Source organism: Nilaparvata lugens, chromosome 1 (assembly GCF_014356525.2).
Source record: "Nilaparvata lugens isolate BPH chromosome 1, ASM1435652v1, whole genome shotgun sequence".
Classification (NCBI taxonomy): Eukaryota; Metazoa; Arthropoda; class Insecta; order Hemiptera; family Delphacidae; genus Nilaparvata; species Nilaparvata lugens.
Window position 1 is genome coordinate 74,861,249 of NC_052504.1, and position 16,243 is coordinate 74,877,491.

The following is a 16,243-nucleotide window of genomic DNA, read 5'->3' on the forward strand; positions in this document are numbered from 1 at the left end:
GCCGGAACTGAGCTGTCCCGCGTCCCGCCAAAAGCGTGAGCTGCCAACTGAGAAGTGAGCGCTGGCGCTGCTTTTGAAAACGGATTCGTCAACAGTTTTGAAGTTGCAAAGCGGAATCTGACTGGCTGCATAAACAGAGCGCTGCATGGTCGCACAAAGCGAATCGCTCAAAGCAACAGATTCCATTCCGCCAGGCTGCTGCCAGCTCCTTCGCTGGCACCTTCACTCACATACACGCACACGCGCGTTTTCAAATTCAGCAGCGTTCCCTTTCCTTTCCTTCCCTTCTTCCTTCCATTCTATTAACTCTCAATATCGTTTCTCGTCTTCTCTGTCAACGCTATCGTTATCAAAGTCCGACTGCTAATTGAATTATCTTCGCCGCCGCGATTGAATTATGAAGTTATGAGTAAGTACGTAAGGGGTTCGGCAGGTCTCAAAGACGACGGCCATCTCAATCGACAAATTTGTCTCACCAGCATTCCACCTCTTCTAGTGCTGCCATCGATGTTGAATAGTTTTGGGGGATCAAGACCTGTTATGCCTGTTGGAACTGCGTCAACTCAAAATCACAGTTATGTCGTATCATTGAACAGTGCTCAGGGCAAAGTTGTAAACGCGAAAACTTCAACTCCACTAACGAAATAGTTACTCATCTCTGATACTGAAGGCTGTAAATCATACAAAGTGAAGTAGCTTATTCCAATTGATGAATTACTGCCGATAAGAGGGGAGTTGGCAAATTCCATATCTCATAAACTTTGTGTACCTTTCTTCGAAAAGTAGTAGTTTCCACCAAAGAGGATAAGAATAGAAATGTAAATGAGTTGACAGGAATATTCCTTTTTTCTATGATTCCACATACCTTCAAGAAGTTCTCAGTGAACGCAAAACACGTGACAATTGACATTGTATACACGAAATGAATATTGTTTGTAATTATACTGTACTCTGTTATCACTGTAAATGGATAGTGTATAGGAGTACCCTACTGATAACATAAGTATTAAAAGGATTGCTATTGTTATTCTTTATAAAGTGAAGTATTTTTCCAAGCTCTGAAGGGAATTTTATTGCTGCTAGAGAATCTTTATAACGAATCGATAATTGCGCAGCATTTTTTTAATGGAGCTTTAAAATTGTCTCATCAACCCAATACAGACATCGGGAACACCAAATCAAACTGTGATCGTTTCAATTGAAGCGACCAGTAAGTTGATCTTTTTCATAAAGCCCGTTGCTCCCATTCAAATTTATTGAAAAAAATATTTATAGAACTGCAATCGTTATTCATAACGATGTGGAGGGTGATGCGGGGGGGGAGGTTTAGGAGTTGGGAGTTGGCGCGTTGTGTTTCATTTGTAATCGACGGCAAGAGTTTATTGAATTGATCCAGTAGAGCAGTCAGTTTTCATAGCGAGAAGAGGGGGAGCAACGATTGTGGAAGAGAAATCTCTTTCGATGCCAGAGTCAAATTATATTCAGAGTAGCAAATGTTGTCGCAGGGTGGGAAAGAGTGAGGGGAGGGGGCTGCGACGTTTCAAATATGAGCAGCTGCATGTGAAAATGAAAAACATTAGGGCAGAGTGAAAATGAAACGGCATTTTCATTTGAGCGGCCGGTCGGTCGTCCATTTTGATTTTGTCGAGCGAAACGGGTATTAACTGCGCGTTATGAACCTGAGTTGGTGCTATATGAAGGGCTTGAGCAGGTAGTGACGTCACCAAGCTAATAAGTGTGAGGTCATCATTAGTCCGGAGCGGGTCAGGAAATTAATCGGCCAGACTCGCAGACTGCTGTGCAGTGCATTGGCATGGTGATGAATGTGTGCCTGTGACCTCCTAACCACCAGCCAGCAGATATGTCCTCCAAAGCCACCAAACACTGCTCATGCAACTATTCCACTTCATCCCCCTGCATAAGGACCTCGATTAGCCGGCTGCTACGCCCTGCTCATATCACATCACACAACATGATATTGCAACATGAGACATGAGCTATTTGTATCTCCTCGTATTCCCGATCTAATATTACGTATCATATATCATGTAGCTCAGGTTCACTTTGCTTGTATTGGGGACATGAGATATGACAAAAAATTATATTGCCATTTGAAATGATTAATTTGAATGATGCATCTCTCATGATATGATGACAGTATTTTGCAGAAAATAATATTTTCATAGAATGTATTCAATATTTTTGAAATAATACATCAGACGAGTTGAACCGTACTAACTAATAATAATTATAGATGTTATGCTTCTCATATACTAAGCTATAATTTCCATTAAGAATTTCATAAGATATTTCAAGTCGAATTGCTATTCTCTTCTTCTCATAATTCCTACTCGAACATTGAGATGCTTGAATGACTTGTCATGATATCACTAGACCCATTATTTTGTTGAGGTTTGAAATTGAAAAGAAATCTTTGTTCAAAAGCTAATGAATCAATAAAATCATTATTCACATTACTTGAGCATTCAACTTGAGAATGTGATTAGTTGTTTTTTCTAATTTTCATTTAAAATTTATTGAGTATTGATTATAAAATGTGATGTCGTACAATAATGTTTGGAGAGCTACCTAATCTTGACGACGAACCCTTAGATCTCAAATTCTGGTATCAGAATAATTGGTTGTGTTCAATGTTATTTGTGCAACACTCATTTTCATGTTATTATTAATAAGTATTTCATAATGAGTGTTCAATTAATGAAGTTCAATCAATTATTCTGGAGTGCCAGATACAATGGTATGTCATTTTTTAAAGCCGCACAGAAACAGGTGCTCATAATAAATTTTACAACCATTCTAGAAAGTCTCACTATCACTAATGAACTGTCTCCGCTCTTTCATTTTGGATGCATAGCATTTTGTAATTATCTTATTTTCTGACTCCACTTTCCATCTTGCAATGATGAATTCAACTAAAGTGGGATCTAAGTTTCAATGAGTTGACAAATATGTACTGAATTATGAACAATAAATAATGGTAGGGACTTGGTAATATTTTGTAAAGTAAACCTCATTCTACGGAGTAGACTACAACAGTTCTCTATTAGCCTGTAAAGTGAAGTTGTATAGTTCTCTATTAGCCTTGTAAGACTGGCAAATAACGTACCGTAGAATTGTGACTGAAATGTCGAGCACCTTTGATATTGAAAGCTCTCATTCATTGAACAATTTCAGAGAGCTCGATTCAACGGCGAATGAGAGGTGGGACAAGAGTGGCATTGAGCGGTGGAGAGGTCTCCTTTTTGTGAGGACGGCTCTCTGTTTCTGCTCGTCTCAAGGGTGCGAGGGTGCAGGGATGGAGTTGTGAAGGGTGTGGGTGCACAAGATATAATACGGGTTGGAAATTAATTAGTCGACCCTAATCTTAGTCGGCTCGTGAAAGCTCTCACCCTGTGCCAGTGCCAGTGCCTGGTCTGCTGCACCAGCAGAAATGCAAGGCAAGGCCTGCTGGATCGCTCACCTTGCAGGTGGGTGGAGGGGGAGGGACTTCACCCTGGCGTCGAGCAAACTTCACTGTTTCTTCGAAAAGTGCGCGCCCCATCTTGCAAAGTGCGTGACCACCCAGTCTGCCTTTCACTTTTGTTTGCTCGTGTAGACTCAGCTCTTTACTTCGACCCCTCTTGAAACTCATTATAATTAGAGCCTCGACAAATTACTGCGCAATGATACAGGATAACGCCAACAGCGCAATCAGCCTTCCTCATCCCTACCCCTCACCAACCATCAATTTCATCTCAAATCATCTCCCTCGGATTTTAATTGATCACAGCACTCGAAAAATTTGTAGATAAACACCCAATCCTGATAGGCTTGATCATGTTTTTCTTTTTTGATCATCTATAGACTTGTGATTCTATAGAAATTAAGCTCTCCTGATTGCTGGCTAGCCTGAGTCCTGGCTGCTGATTTCATCAAGTTTCGGCTTTCAAAAAAACTGAGAAAAACAAACAACTTTGGATAAAAAATCTAGTCTAATCCATTGAGATTCGAAAAGAATATCATACAGGATCCATTCATATATTTGTAACAATATTGAACAGTATTCAAAATTTATGTACCGTTAATGAATCAATTTACAGATTCAAGATCCATTTTCATTGATCATCAGGCTACAATAAGAGCAATAGACAAGTCATATATACATTTTGAAATCTACCTATCCATGAACCATCAGTATGGAAAGGTGGAAAACACAAAACATTAAATTACAACACTCCATGATTTTCTATTGTTTTCATATCATGTTCGGTATCAGTCACTTTGATTAGATGAAATTTGAACATTTGGAAATTTTTAATTATAAAATTCGATAAGCTCTAGTGAGAATGGGTGAGTAATAATTATTGTTTGAGCAGGAGGAGGGAGGAATATCTGCGACAAGTGAACTCATTATGGAAAACGAATTTCATCATTCAAATATCATATTGTACACCTGTTAAATTCATTGCAGCTCATTCGGAATAACTCTCAAAGCGATAAACTACAATCTGGTTGGAGTAATTTAATTAACTTTGAACATGAATCTGATCATTCAATATCGTAATACATGAAGCGTTTGATGTGGTTAATGATTATTCGTGATTATAGAGCTCTAAGCTCTGGAACCACATTCCAAATTAAATGAATGGTGATCAAAATAATGGATCGAATGGAAGACACCTTCATGAATGAGTTAATATTTTCAATATGTGATGGAATTCCAAAACGATGAGAGCGATTGTTTTCGCGTATAGAATTAAAATATTTTTCGAAACAAACTAGAGTTAAAAGCAGTCACTATATCTATTTGGAACGTATTTTTAGTACTAAACCTGGAAATTCATTCCAGGTGAAAAATATCATTCTCTATAATGATCAAGCCACGATGATGAAATGATGAAATTCGAAAGTTTGAATGATGGAAGTATTGTATGAATAGAGCAAGACCAATTTAGGGCTGCCACGCTTTTTAGAAGATCCACTTCAAGGAATGAGAATTTTGAATTCTTTTTGATGAATTCAAAACCTTTAGCACGATTTTTGTGTCTGGTGAAGGTGATCTTGAATGCCCTTAAATTTTCCTCCACTTTCGCTTTGTACCTTATCAGCCCAGTATCAGAGAGGATCTGAGAGAGAGAGATAGAGAGAGAGAGAGAGAGAGAGAGAGAGAAAGAGAGAGAGAGTGGCCCTATGGGCTGTTGGGGAATATTGGCAGTGTAATGAAGCAGAGTGGAGTGCCATGCCATGTTCACACCGGTGGCGTGAGTCGAGTTTTTCACTCGGCCAATTATATTTTTCTCACAACCCGTTTGCCGGCACCTAATTGCATTAGCCCTGTCCCAATCGCAAATGCACAGGCCCTTCCTTCATTCGTGGCCAATCCAGCGAATTAATTCGCTCGGCACTCTATTTGCGCCCTCAATTCACCCACCGCGCACATGTTAAGGAATCGTCTGCTTTCACCGACCAAACCCCCCCTTCCAACCCCCTCAAAACATCCCCCAAACCGCAACCAATCATTGCGTCCACAAGAACCACGCTAATGCCGATAGTGCCCGATTGAGTTCTGTTGCTTTGACGTATTCAGATGTTCCGGTTTCTAGCTAATTGATAGAATAGTTGAATATTGATGGTAATGTACAATAGAATTGTACCCGTACTAGAATTACCATTATTGACCATGTTTCATGGGCAGTTCCAACCCCTAAATATTCGGTAGAGCTCACATTTTTTGTTCCATGAATTTCAATTCCACATGAATTCTTCCAACTGGAGAATAATATTTTTTTAGATCTCAACCCACTTGATACTAGTTGTCATCTTTTTGAATTACATGCTGTATTCATGAAATCTCAAAAGCTATGCATGAGATATCATTCAAATCATAATCTTGACTTAATCCTGAGATATTCGATTAAATCCTGATATATCAAAAATGAATGGAAATTATACGTTTTTCTCAATAATATTCGTTTCGGATTTTCATTGATGTTTCTTTATTTTTCCAGGTTAGTAACACAGCAACTGGAAACCAACGAGTTGTAAAACCTGATAGAATTGAAGGTAAGCTATGAAATATCAATGGAAATAAACATCGACTAATAAATTATATTTGGATTCAAGCATGATGTTTAATGAGCACTATGAAAACCTATTTGACTCACTATTCTGATTTTTTATTTGTACTCCACATGATTTACGATAAGCTCTTTATAACATGCATAATAACAATTTTTATTACTTTTCCCTTCTCAGTGATTTTTCTTGTCCACACTCATATTATTAAAAATGAAATATTTATTATTCAATTACTCTATAATGGAAACAAGAAAACGCTAATGCTGTTATGTGTGACTTGTCCAGGTCATGAAAAAATATCTTGCCATTGAATTTGAACCTGTTTGTAACCGGGTGTATTGAATACTCTACAATTCTATAAACAGTATAATATACAGTGGGGTTGACTCATCACTGGTTTGAAAACAATAGATTGTTGAGACTGATTAAAACGTTAAAAATTGTAGATAAATCCAAATAGAGTGGAATAATAGTGGAATCCAAATAAAGGATAATGGAACTTGCACAAGCCCCTAGAAAAAAACATTTATTTAGTCCAAAAAAGAATCCTGATTATTCATTACAGTTTGAGCGCTACGGGAATAAATATCATTAGAAATAAGATAACTTGAAGAGAAATGGAAGGGAAGAGGATTATTCCTTTTTAATATAAATATAAAAACATTCTATACGGGAACTTTATTGAGCCGGATCAAAATAATCAATGAATTCTTATTAACATGACTACCATGACGTCATGGATTCATGATGGTGCAATCTGAAGTAAGCATTATTTTTGGGCTAGAGAATCAAAGTGATGTAGTGATTCTAAGAATGATGAAAGGCAGGTAAAAAGAAAGGAGAGGAGTTTTAGAAGAGGAAACTGGAAGGCAGAATCGAAAATGATAATGATTATGCAAAAAAGTGTAGGACACTGGGGTGAATTAAGAGGAATGAAGGGGAAGCGTAGCAATGAGGATACTTTGAAGCGCAACGCATTATTGGGAATAGGAAAAGAGAAGATTAGATGAATTTGAATAAGTTATTCAGCTAAGCACTCAATCTGCCTGCTTGCTGTCTAAGGTTCGCAGGTAAGCAATTACGATACACCATCAAGCTTCTCAAGAAGCTTACTTATTCAATTATTCAAATCCCAAACAAATCAGACTTGGTTTATGTTCAGGTTTTATTTGATCAGATTCGTTTTCTCCTAATTAACTGACATCTTGTGCTGAAATCTAAAAGCCAGCTTCAGTCTGAACTCAGAACCACAGAGTTAGTGAGAATTCCGTTGATGGTTCGTGAACTGATGAAACAAACATTGGTTATAGTTCATAGTAGTTGATAGTTTAGTGAAATAAAGTTTCACCTTAATTATAAAAACTAATAGTTTAGTTTCATTTTGTATAATTTTATCTTACCTTATGGCTACTCTGGTGGTTATTTCTGAACAATTTTTTTTAGAAAAAAACCTCATTAGGTTGATTTTGATAAGTAGTAGGATGTACTGCCCAATGAGACATAAAGAGGGGTAAACTCCTGACTGCTCTATGTAAAAAAGAAGAAACTCACATTGATTCGCATCAGTACTTTAAAAATCTGGTGCGGCGCACTCACACAACTTTCCTTACCGTTATGAAAATTGATCACCTGACGCTAGTGTTCACGCGCATCTCAAGTCTACTAACTTATAAACAAAGATCTTAGGCAGCTGGTGACAGGACAATAACGCTGGAAACATACGAGGTCTGCTATCTCTTCATAGTGAATCATTTGATAGAATTAACAGTTGCCAATAGTTTGCAATTGGATAATCACATTTTCTCGAATTTCGAGCTTATTTTCAATTTCAAGTGAAAATGTTACTGAACATTAATTGTAGAAATTTTCATGCTCAATCTTTTCCACTCAATTTTTTTTGTTTAAATTGTATCTGAAGCCTTATAATTGAGAATCTGAAATCGAAATTTGCATAGATAGGGCGGAGCTCCTGAAATTTTTCAGATATGGGACTGAGCTCATTAATGACTATTTCAGGTATGAGTTTAATTAAAATCGTTGGAGCCGTTTCTGAGAAAATCGCGAAAAACCCTGTTTTTTACAACATTTTCTCCATTGTAGCCGCCATCTTGAATTCCATTCAATCGAAATTGTTCGTGTCGGATCCTTATTTTGTAAGGATCTTAAGTTCAAATTTCAAGTCATTCCGTTAATTGGGAGATGAGATATCGTGTACACAGACGCACATACACTCATACACACACACACACACACACACACACACACACACACACACACACACACACACACACACACACACACACACACACACACACACACACACACACACCACACACACACACACACACACACACACACACACACACACACACACACACACACACACACACACACACACACACACACACACACACACACACACACACACACACACACACACACACACACACACACACACACACACACACACACACACACACACACACACACACACACACACACACACACACACACACACACACACACACACACACACACACACACACACACACACCAATACCCAAAAACCACTTTTTTGGACTCAGGGGACCTTGAAACGTATAGAAAACATGAAATTAGGGATGCATTAATGCATCAGAAGCGAAGGATTATTTACTGTGATAAATTTAATGTTGGTATAGATGTTGTATTTCAATCGATAATAAATTAATATCAGTTCAAAGAATCTAAACTCCCTTAACACGTTTAGATAGACTACTCCGCGTTTAAAGAATGAATAATGTCTTATTCGCCTGAATAATGTGTTTAAATAATTCGGTATATTGAACAGTAATTTGACAACCAAAAATCTATCAATACTAAGAAAAAAATAGTGCGGTTTAATAAAAAAGTAGGGTATTTTATGAAAAAGTAGTATTTAAATTAGGGTATTTTTCAATAATCTGTTATACAAATATATCAGCAAATTAATGTGACATGTTCACTCTTTGGATGAACAATATTCTAAAAATGAACAACAAATTGAATATATTTTCATAACAATATCTTCACCGAGTTCTCTCCTTCTGAGACTAACGTTTTTATCCCAAGGGGAGCAAAGCAACCACACTGACACAGAAAACTTTCTATAAGGATTTTCCTATTACAAATTCAGTTTAATAAAGGAAAAGTTTGGGAAAGTTTTGTCTGCCTTCACTAGAGGAGCTTATTATAAAATTTAATCCGGCACTTATAAGGGTTGCGCCCCAGCGCAGTGAGCTGGCAAATGCTAAATTGGAATGTATGGCTGATTCAGTTTGGGTCATTTTGCTCAAAGTTACACAGGATGCTCTTATTCGCTCCATCCTGCTCTCTAGCGCCAATCTTGTGACGGCAAAAATACGAAAAATAAGTACTGTTTGAACTCCAACTTCTAACACGGCCTCTTATTACAAGTCTTTTTCGGATTCTTGTTTTCTTACTTGGAAACTTTGAATTTGTTGGCTCATTAAAACATTGCATCCGAGTTGTCTAGAAATTTCCAGCAGTGAAAGCCAACCCGGCATTGATGATTCGAAAAAGTTCAACTTTTAAAAAGATCAAAAGAATTCTTGTTTATCAAATCGAATCAATCAATGAAATATCCCCCTTCAACAGTAGCAGACTATTTCTGACTATTCTGGTATTTCTGACTATTTGAATGTGACAGTCTCTGACTATGACGGGTGCATTAATTTCCAATCTGTCATAAAAATATTGATTAACAGTCGCTTTCTAATTGCGTTAGGGGTTTTATAACACTTCATTCAATTTCATATTCGTCTGCCAGTTTACTTAAATACCTTCCACAATGCTATATTTTTAATTTTAAAAACTCGTTACTAGTGAAATAATTCTTTGCACTCATTACTGTCTTGTTTCCCCTACATTTAGAAGTACTTATATCATGGCTATAATCGAGATATCACATTTCCTGAGTGAATTGCTAATTCGGAGGCACTCGAACAGAAGCTTCAACAATGCGCTCGAAGGATCGGTACACATGAACAGTGTTGAACGCGATTAATTAATAGATAAATGAATTCACGAATAAGCAGCGGACGAAAAACGAAGTCATCTTCTTTCTCAATACACAGGGTAATTGAAAAGAATAAACAAGAGATACCATCATGGGATTGGAAATTTACATTCGTCCAGCACATATGAGGGTACCAATGCATATTCATCAGAATAAATTTGCATCAACTCAATTCCATTAAAAGCTGGGTACTTTACATCCTTGCCAAAGTATAGTAAGTGAGAGAGCTTTAAGTAACGTGACACAGCGACTATTCCTTTGACAATTTTAATGTTTGCTGAAATTTTGTCAGGTACATTTTGCATTATTCACTTACCTTGATAATTTTTGTTAATTTAAGTCATTCAATAATCGACCGAATTGAAATTTAGATTATACTACAATCTTCTTATTTCTGAAAAGTGTCTGACGTGAACTCTATTATATATTCAAAACATGCTTCTGTAACAACACATTTCTTGGGAAATCTTTATAAAATCCCATGTTGAATGAGCATTCAAGAATAATGAATAATTATCATTATCATTTTGCACAAACAGTATTCACATTCTGCACTTATACTTATCATCAGAGGTAAACAAGATTGCACAAGATATTGCAATTTTCCAAGTAAAACTGTTTCGGATCAGTATTGCCATTCAATTAATATAAAATACTGCACAGCATGAGAATAACCTATCAATTCTTCAAATTATTCCAACTTCTAGCTTTAGCATTATTTTTGATTGATGCAACATATTTCATTCACAGACAATATATCATTGTTAGTGATATAATAAATGTTGGTGATCTCGTATTATTTCTCTTATAAATATCACGAGATTTAAGATAACAGTATTGATTGAATTAATGTTGTTCACTAAAGTACGCATATAAACTTACGCTATTGATTCTTTATGGTACTATATAACATAACTATCGGACCCGAGTAATGAACAGAAGTTTATTTTGTCGAATACTCCATTTTAATTGGATAATGGAATGATTTTATCTGGATTTCTTACTTCATCGGTAATATGTCTTGTAAGGTGAGTTAGCGATGTTATCTTTTCTTGAGAAGTAGCCTTCTCTCTCGCGAACCGTCTCTCCTTTCCCTCTCCTTCCTTCTTTCCCATTTTCCACCTTCACCATTTCTCCTTCCCACTCCCACTCCTCACTGACACCTACTCCCTAATATTGTTCTGTGTGCGACCATCCATTCATCATGTCTGTCAAATATACGTTTCTTGCTCCAACTTTTTCCTTTCAGACTACTCTCAATGAGATTGGAAAACACCAATCTTGCACGTGTGTTACGATGTGCTTCATAGATCCTGATATGTTCTTGGATTACCTTTTGCAGAATCCCGTTTATAAAGCTCTATAGCAAATTACCCATCTATGTGCACTTATAAGGTTTAATCTCATGAACTGTAATAGAGTCAATTACACATTTTTCCCAGCCACAATGACTACCCAGTAACGATCAGAGTAAAGCAGATCTTCAATTTTTAATCCCAGTCACATATTAAAAAACCAGAGATCAAATAATTTCTATGTTCATCAGAGCATAGAGAACTAAATTCTCCTCCAACAATCTCAAATCGAATTTATGATACTGATTTTTTAATTGAAACTAAAGAGACTACGAATATGAAATGAATACGAACAGAACATGAATTGGTTATCCTTTAGTCGATGAAAATCAATGTCCAAAGTCACCTTTACCAATGTTTGGTATTTCGACATAGAATGATTGGCTCATTATTATTCTATAGTATTGGGTCTGGTATTTTTATAGTGGAATGAATGGTGAGAATAGAGAATATGGGTACCAGAAGAATAGAAATAAACATAAAAAATTATTAACATTCAGAACATTGTAATATGATTTGGAGCACTAGATAGAAGTAAGTCTAACTCTGTAGAGTATTCTCTCAGAATAAAATACCAGTGACAAGATTTAATTGTCAGTCATTCTATCTGAAGGATTCGTAGGATTGTGAACAGATTTGGAATTCGTTGAATCATACGCTACATACTTTTATTTTTGAAATGATGGAGATTCGATATCTACACGGTATCCAATATTCGGTTATAACAGTCACACTATATTGGATAGCATGTTGTAGATTATCAAATTTGATCGTTCTATGTGGCGAAACGTTGAATCTAGTAAATGTTATCGGCCACATCACCTGAACGTGTGCCATTACATACATGGAAGGGGTGAAATTCAACTGGACATCGCTTAGCTGTGGAGGTCTTTGACATGAGTGTTGAACTATAACCTGGCCCTGGCATCCTCTGCTTTGTTGTTGTCACCAGCTATCGAATTTGTCGGCTGATCGACTCTAGCGACACAATCGATTAATAGATGGCTATCGATATCGAGGGTAGTTGAGATTACACGGTCGCAGTGCAATGACGTCACAGTCACAGGCCGACGTTGTGTTGCCGAACTTTACGATATCACGATGTTCGCCTCCCATTAATATTGTAATCTATGGACATGGTCCTAGTTACATACACTAGGTACGGTAGTTAATGTTACTACACGTTAACCAGTATCGTGTCGCATTCAAGTCGTCAGTCTAGTGTGTGGGAACACCTGACTACTGATTGCTGTTTCAAATTGTCTGGTCAATCGTTAACTAGATATTTTATCGATTCCGTTCTACTTGTTCCCGACCACTAAGCCAGGTCTGCACGAACCTGTTGAAATGCATGTGCTCGCTTTATAATCTTAGTTGTTCAATCAGTGCATAGGCGCAGATGTCAGCAATCCAGATTCCAGAATTTATACTCACAACGTGAAACTCTGATAATGCACAAAAACTTACCTTGTCTCACGGTACTGTCACGGGTAAGTGTATTATGGGTTTTCACCCATATATGACGAACTAACGTTCTCATTACATTCACAGCGATTACCTCCAGCAATTATTCAAAAACTAGCAAATTTAAATCGAACATTCCTGGTCTGACTTGTCTTTGTCATTCTTGAACTAGTAGTTATGTGAACAGTAGACCTCACGCAGTATTCTCATTCACAAGTACCTGATTGAAACTATAGACCTTATGGAAATACAGCAATAGACTGGCTTCTCCACACATCTGTGTAATCACTTGTCAGCTGATTTATGATGAATGACTCTATAGTCTGATTCTTACTCTAATATTTGCGTATGAAGGAGGCTCCTTTTTCCTTTTATATTATCCTTGAAATGCAAAATTTCCAAAAACCATGTATATACGTCGACGCGCAATTAAAAAAAGAACAAATCTGTCAAATTTCATGAAAATCTACTATCGCGTTTCGCTGTAAATGCGCAACATATAAACATTTAAACATTCAAACATTTAAACATTTGAACATTAAGAGAAATGCCAAACCGTCGACTTGAATCTTAGACCTCACTTCGCTCGGTAAATTACTCGAATATATTGGGATTTCTCAAATTTTCCTTGGGATTAGAACACTGCTTCATTTACTTCAAGACTCAATAATTGTCATGAGGAATACAGATTTTCTTTCCTGTATGAATCATTGCTCTTGTGGCCTTGATGGTAACCATGGTAACCATATCTTGGTTGTTTATTCCATGCTGCTTGTTATGAGGCTCTACGGTACTGGCATCTTTTGGGTTTTGGCTGATGTTCCCAAAACAAGATGACTGACACTTTCTAGATAAGGGCTAGCAATGCTAAATATAGTGCAGCTTTTGATTCAGTTTTATTTTTAAAATACTGGTGATCTACACTAATTTTAATTCAATTTTGTAATTTAATTTTTCGATTGAAACCAAAAATATGATCCATTCCGAGAATTTGACAAATTGATAAATTCCATAGATATTCATAGGCTGGATCTTGGCACTACAGTTCATCAAGAGATTTATGGATTCGATAAGTTTATGGAGCGTCCTAGTAACGCATTTCTCATGTTTATCGATTCAATAAAGTTATTGAATGGATTAACAGTTTATGGAACGACTGAGAAACCGGGCAATTATTAAACATCCTCCGTACTCATTTCGATATTAAACTTGGAATTGGATTTTCTTCAATACAAAGTACAGAGAGTTGAAAGAAAATCTACATATCAACATCTTGAAGGCGTACAAAAACATCTGGAATTATCACTCGTAGCAAAGTACTCGTTTACTACAAGGAAAAGAGTGGTGAGGAACAAACTGTACGAAATCAATAATACTCAACTCAACGTTTTCTGTCCAATTAGGAAGGATTTTCCATGGTCAAATGAAAATATCAGAAGAAATGTTGAAACGTTGTGCGATGAGCTTTATAGGCCAGGCGAAGGGTATTTCACAGAACAATTTCCGACTACAAGTGTTATCCCTCATGAAATGAAGCTTGTTACTGGAAAAACCGCGAATATGGCGAAGCAGCTGTCGGGAATCGTGCTTCACTCGTGCTCTCTCACTTACTCTCTATCTTGTGCTCGCGAGAGAGTCAGACCACGTTGCTTGGCTTGGCTCTCCGCTCAGCATGTTATCTAATCCTGCCTCGTTGCCTCGCAAGTTTCTTTTCCTTCTCCCAAGAGATTAAACCCTCCCCAATATGCGAACAGCCTAAGGGAGCAGATGTTATTCTCAGATTCCCAAATATTGTATCTCCTCCAAACACTGCGGCTGTCAAACGTGTAATGAAAATGACGATATATTCTGTGCTCGCGGCATCGATTGAAAACGCCAACATCGCTGTTCGATTCCCAGCTGAGAAAAGACGACGACTGCCTTCAAATAATTCCGTTTGTTCCGTTCTCCTCGCTATAAACATTGTTCGGTATCAGAATAACAACACACTCAAAATAGTAAAGGTATTGTGTATTGATCAGATATTGGATGCTTCAAGGGCTTGGATTGGAATAATCCAAGGACGAAACTGCAGTACAATTTGAATTTTGAAATTTAAGATATACGCGTAGAAAGGAAACGTTGAAGTGAGTGATAAAAAGAAAATTAGAACTCAGAGATGTTCATATTATACAAAAATATTTTTGCATGAATTAATTATAAACAATTTTAAGCATGAAATCGGGACAATAATAAAAGTCAAATAGTTTTATTTGAATGTTATTGCTGAAGAATAGTGTGGAAACATCAAGGCCTGGTTGCACAAAAGCCAATCACGAGAACCAAGCAGAGAAGGTATTTTTGATGAGACGGCTTCTCTGATTGGTGTTCGCGAGATTAATCACGATTAAAATTTAACCGGCTTTTGTGCAACCGGCACCAAGGTTTGGGGTCATGCCATGTTGCCAAATTCATTGAACAGATAAATCTTTCCATAACTATAATATGTTAACTATAGAGTTATGTACTACTACATAACTATATATTCTATTAATATGTTCAAGAAACCAATAGAAATTTATTGAATGCATAACGTTATTGAATCAATATAGTTATAGCGTTGTTTATTGAACGACTGAGAAACCGGGCAAATGTAATTCGTGTTCTCACACATTTCAGCTGTACTGTAAATTATTGTATTTTTGTTCGCGATGAAAAAGGATTTGGTTGGTCAAGTGTTTGTGCTACCTAGTTCATCAAATTAACGACTTCTATTTCTTTATTATTTATTGGTACTTTCCAATTATAACCAAGACTCTCAATTCATCCTGAGAAAGTACAAATGTAACCTAAGATAATCTTGGAGGAATTTGGAGGAGGTAGTTGTTGGAGAGTATTGTATTTCAAAATTCAAAACTTCTTGATAGATAAAATTATTTCATGTGCGACTCGTATTCAGTAGAGCAATCAGAAAGTTACAGTTGTATTCGCACTGCTCAACTGAAATATACTATACATACATCATGTAACAAATTCGGAGACCGATGCAAAATGTGTGAAAGGGAGCAATAATTGACAGTTGGTGCAGGATTTGCTACTACGATTGGCAGCCAGAATGAGTTGTCGAGTTGGCCAGCAGAGTGCGTCGCATTCGGCCGGGCCAACTAGTTTTCTCTTGTCAATTTGATTTAGTGGCGCGGATTAGCGTGTGCACTGTGAACTGTGTACTGCTCTTTCACCCTTCACCCTTCACCCATCACCCTTTCGTCCTCCTTAACTTTTTTCTCTTTTTCGCCATCGTCTGCAGCTC

General features: G+C 37.0%; 1 long non-coding RNA gene across 1 annotated transcript in view; it reads left to right on the plus strand.

The window, feature by feature from the left end:
• LOC120354907 overlaps positions 1-16,243 on the plus strand; it is a 181,093-nt gene that overhangs the window by 56,024 nt on the left and 108,826 nt on the right. The window contains exon 4 of the long non-coding RNA XR_005573295.1: positions 6,009-6,063. This is a non-coding gene — a long non-coding RNA (uncharacterized LOC120354907). The remainder of the gene's footprint in view (positions 1-6,008; positions 6,064-16,243) is intronic.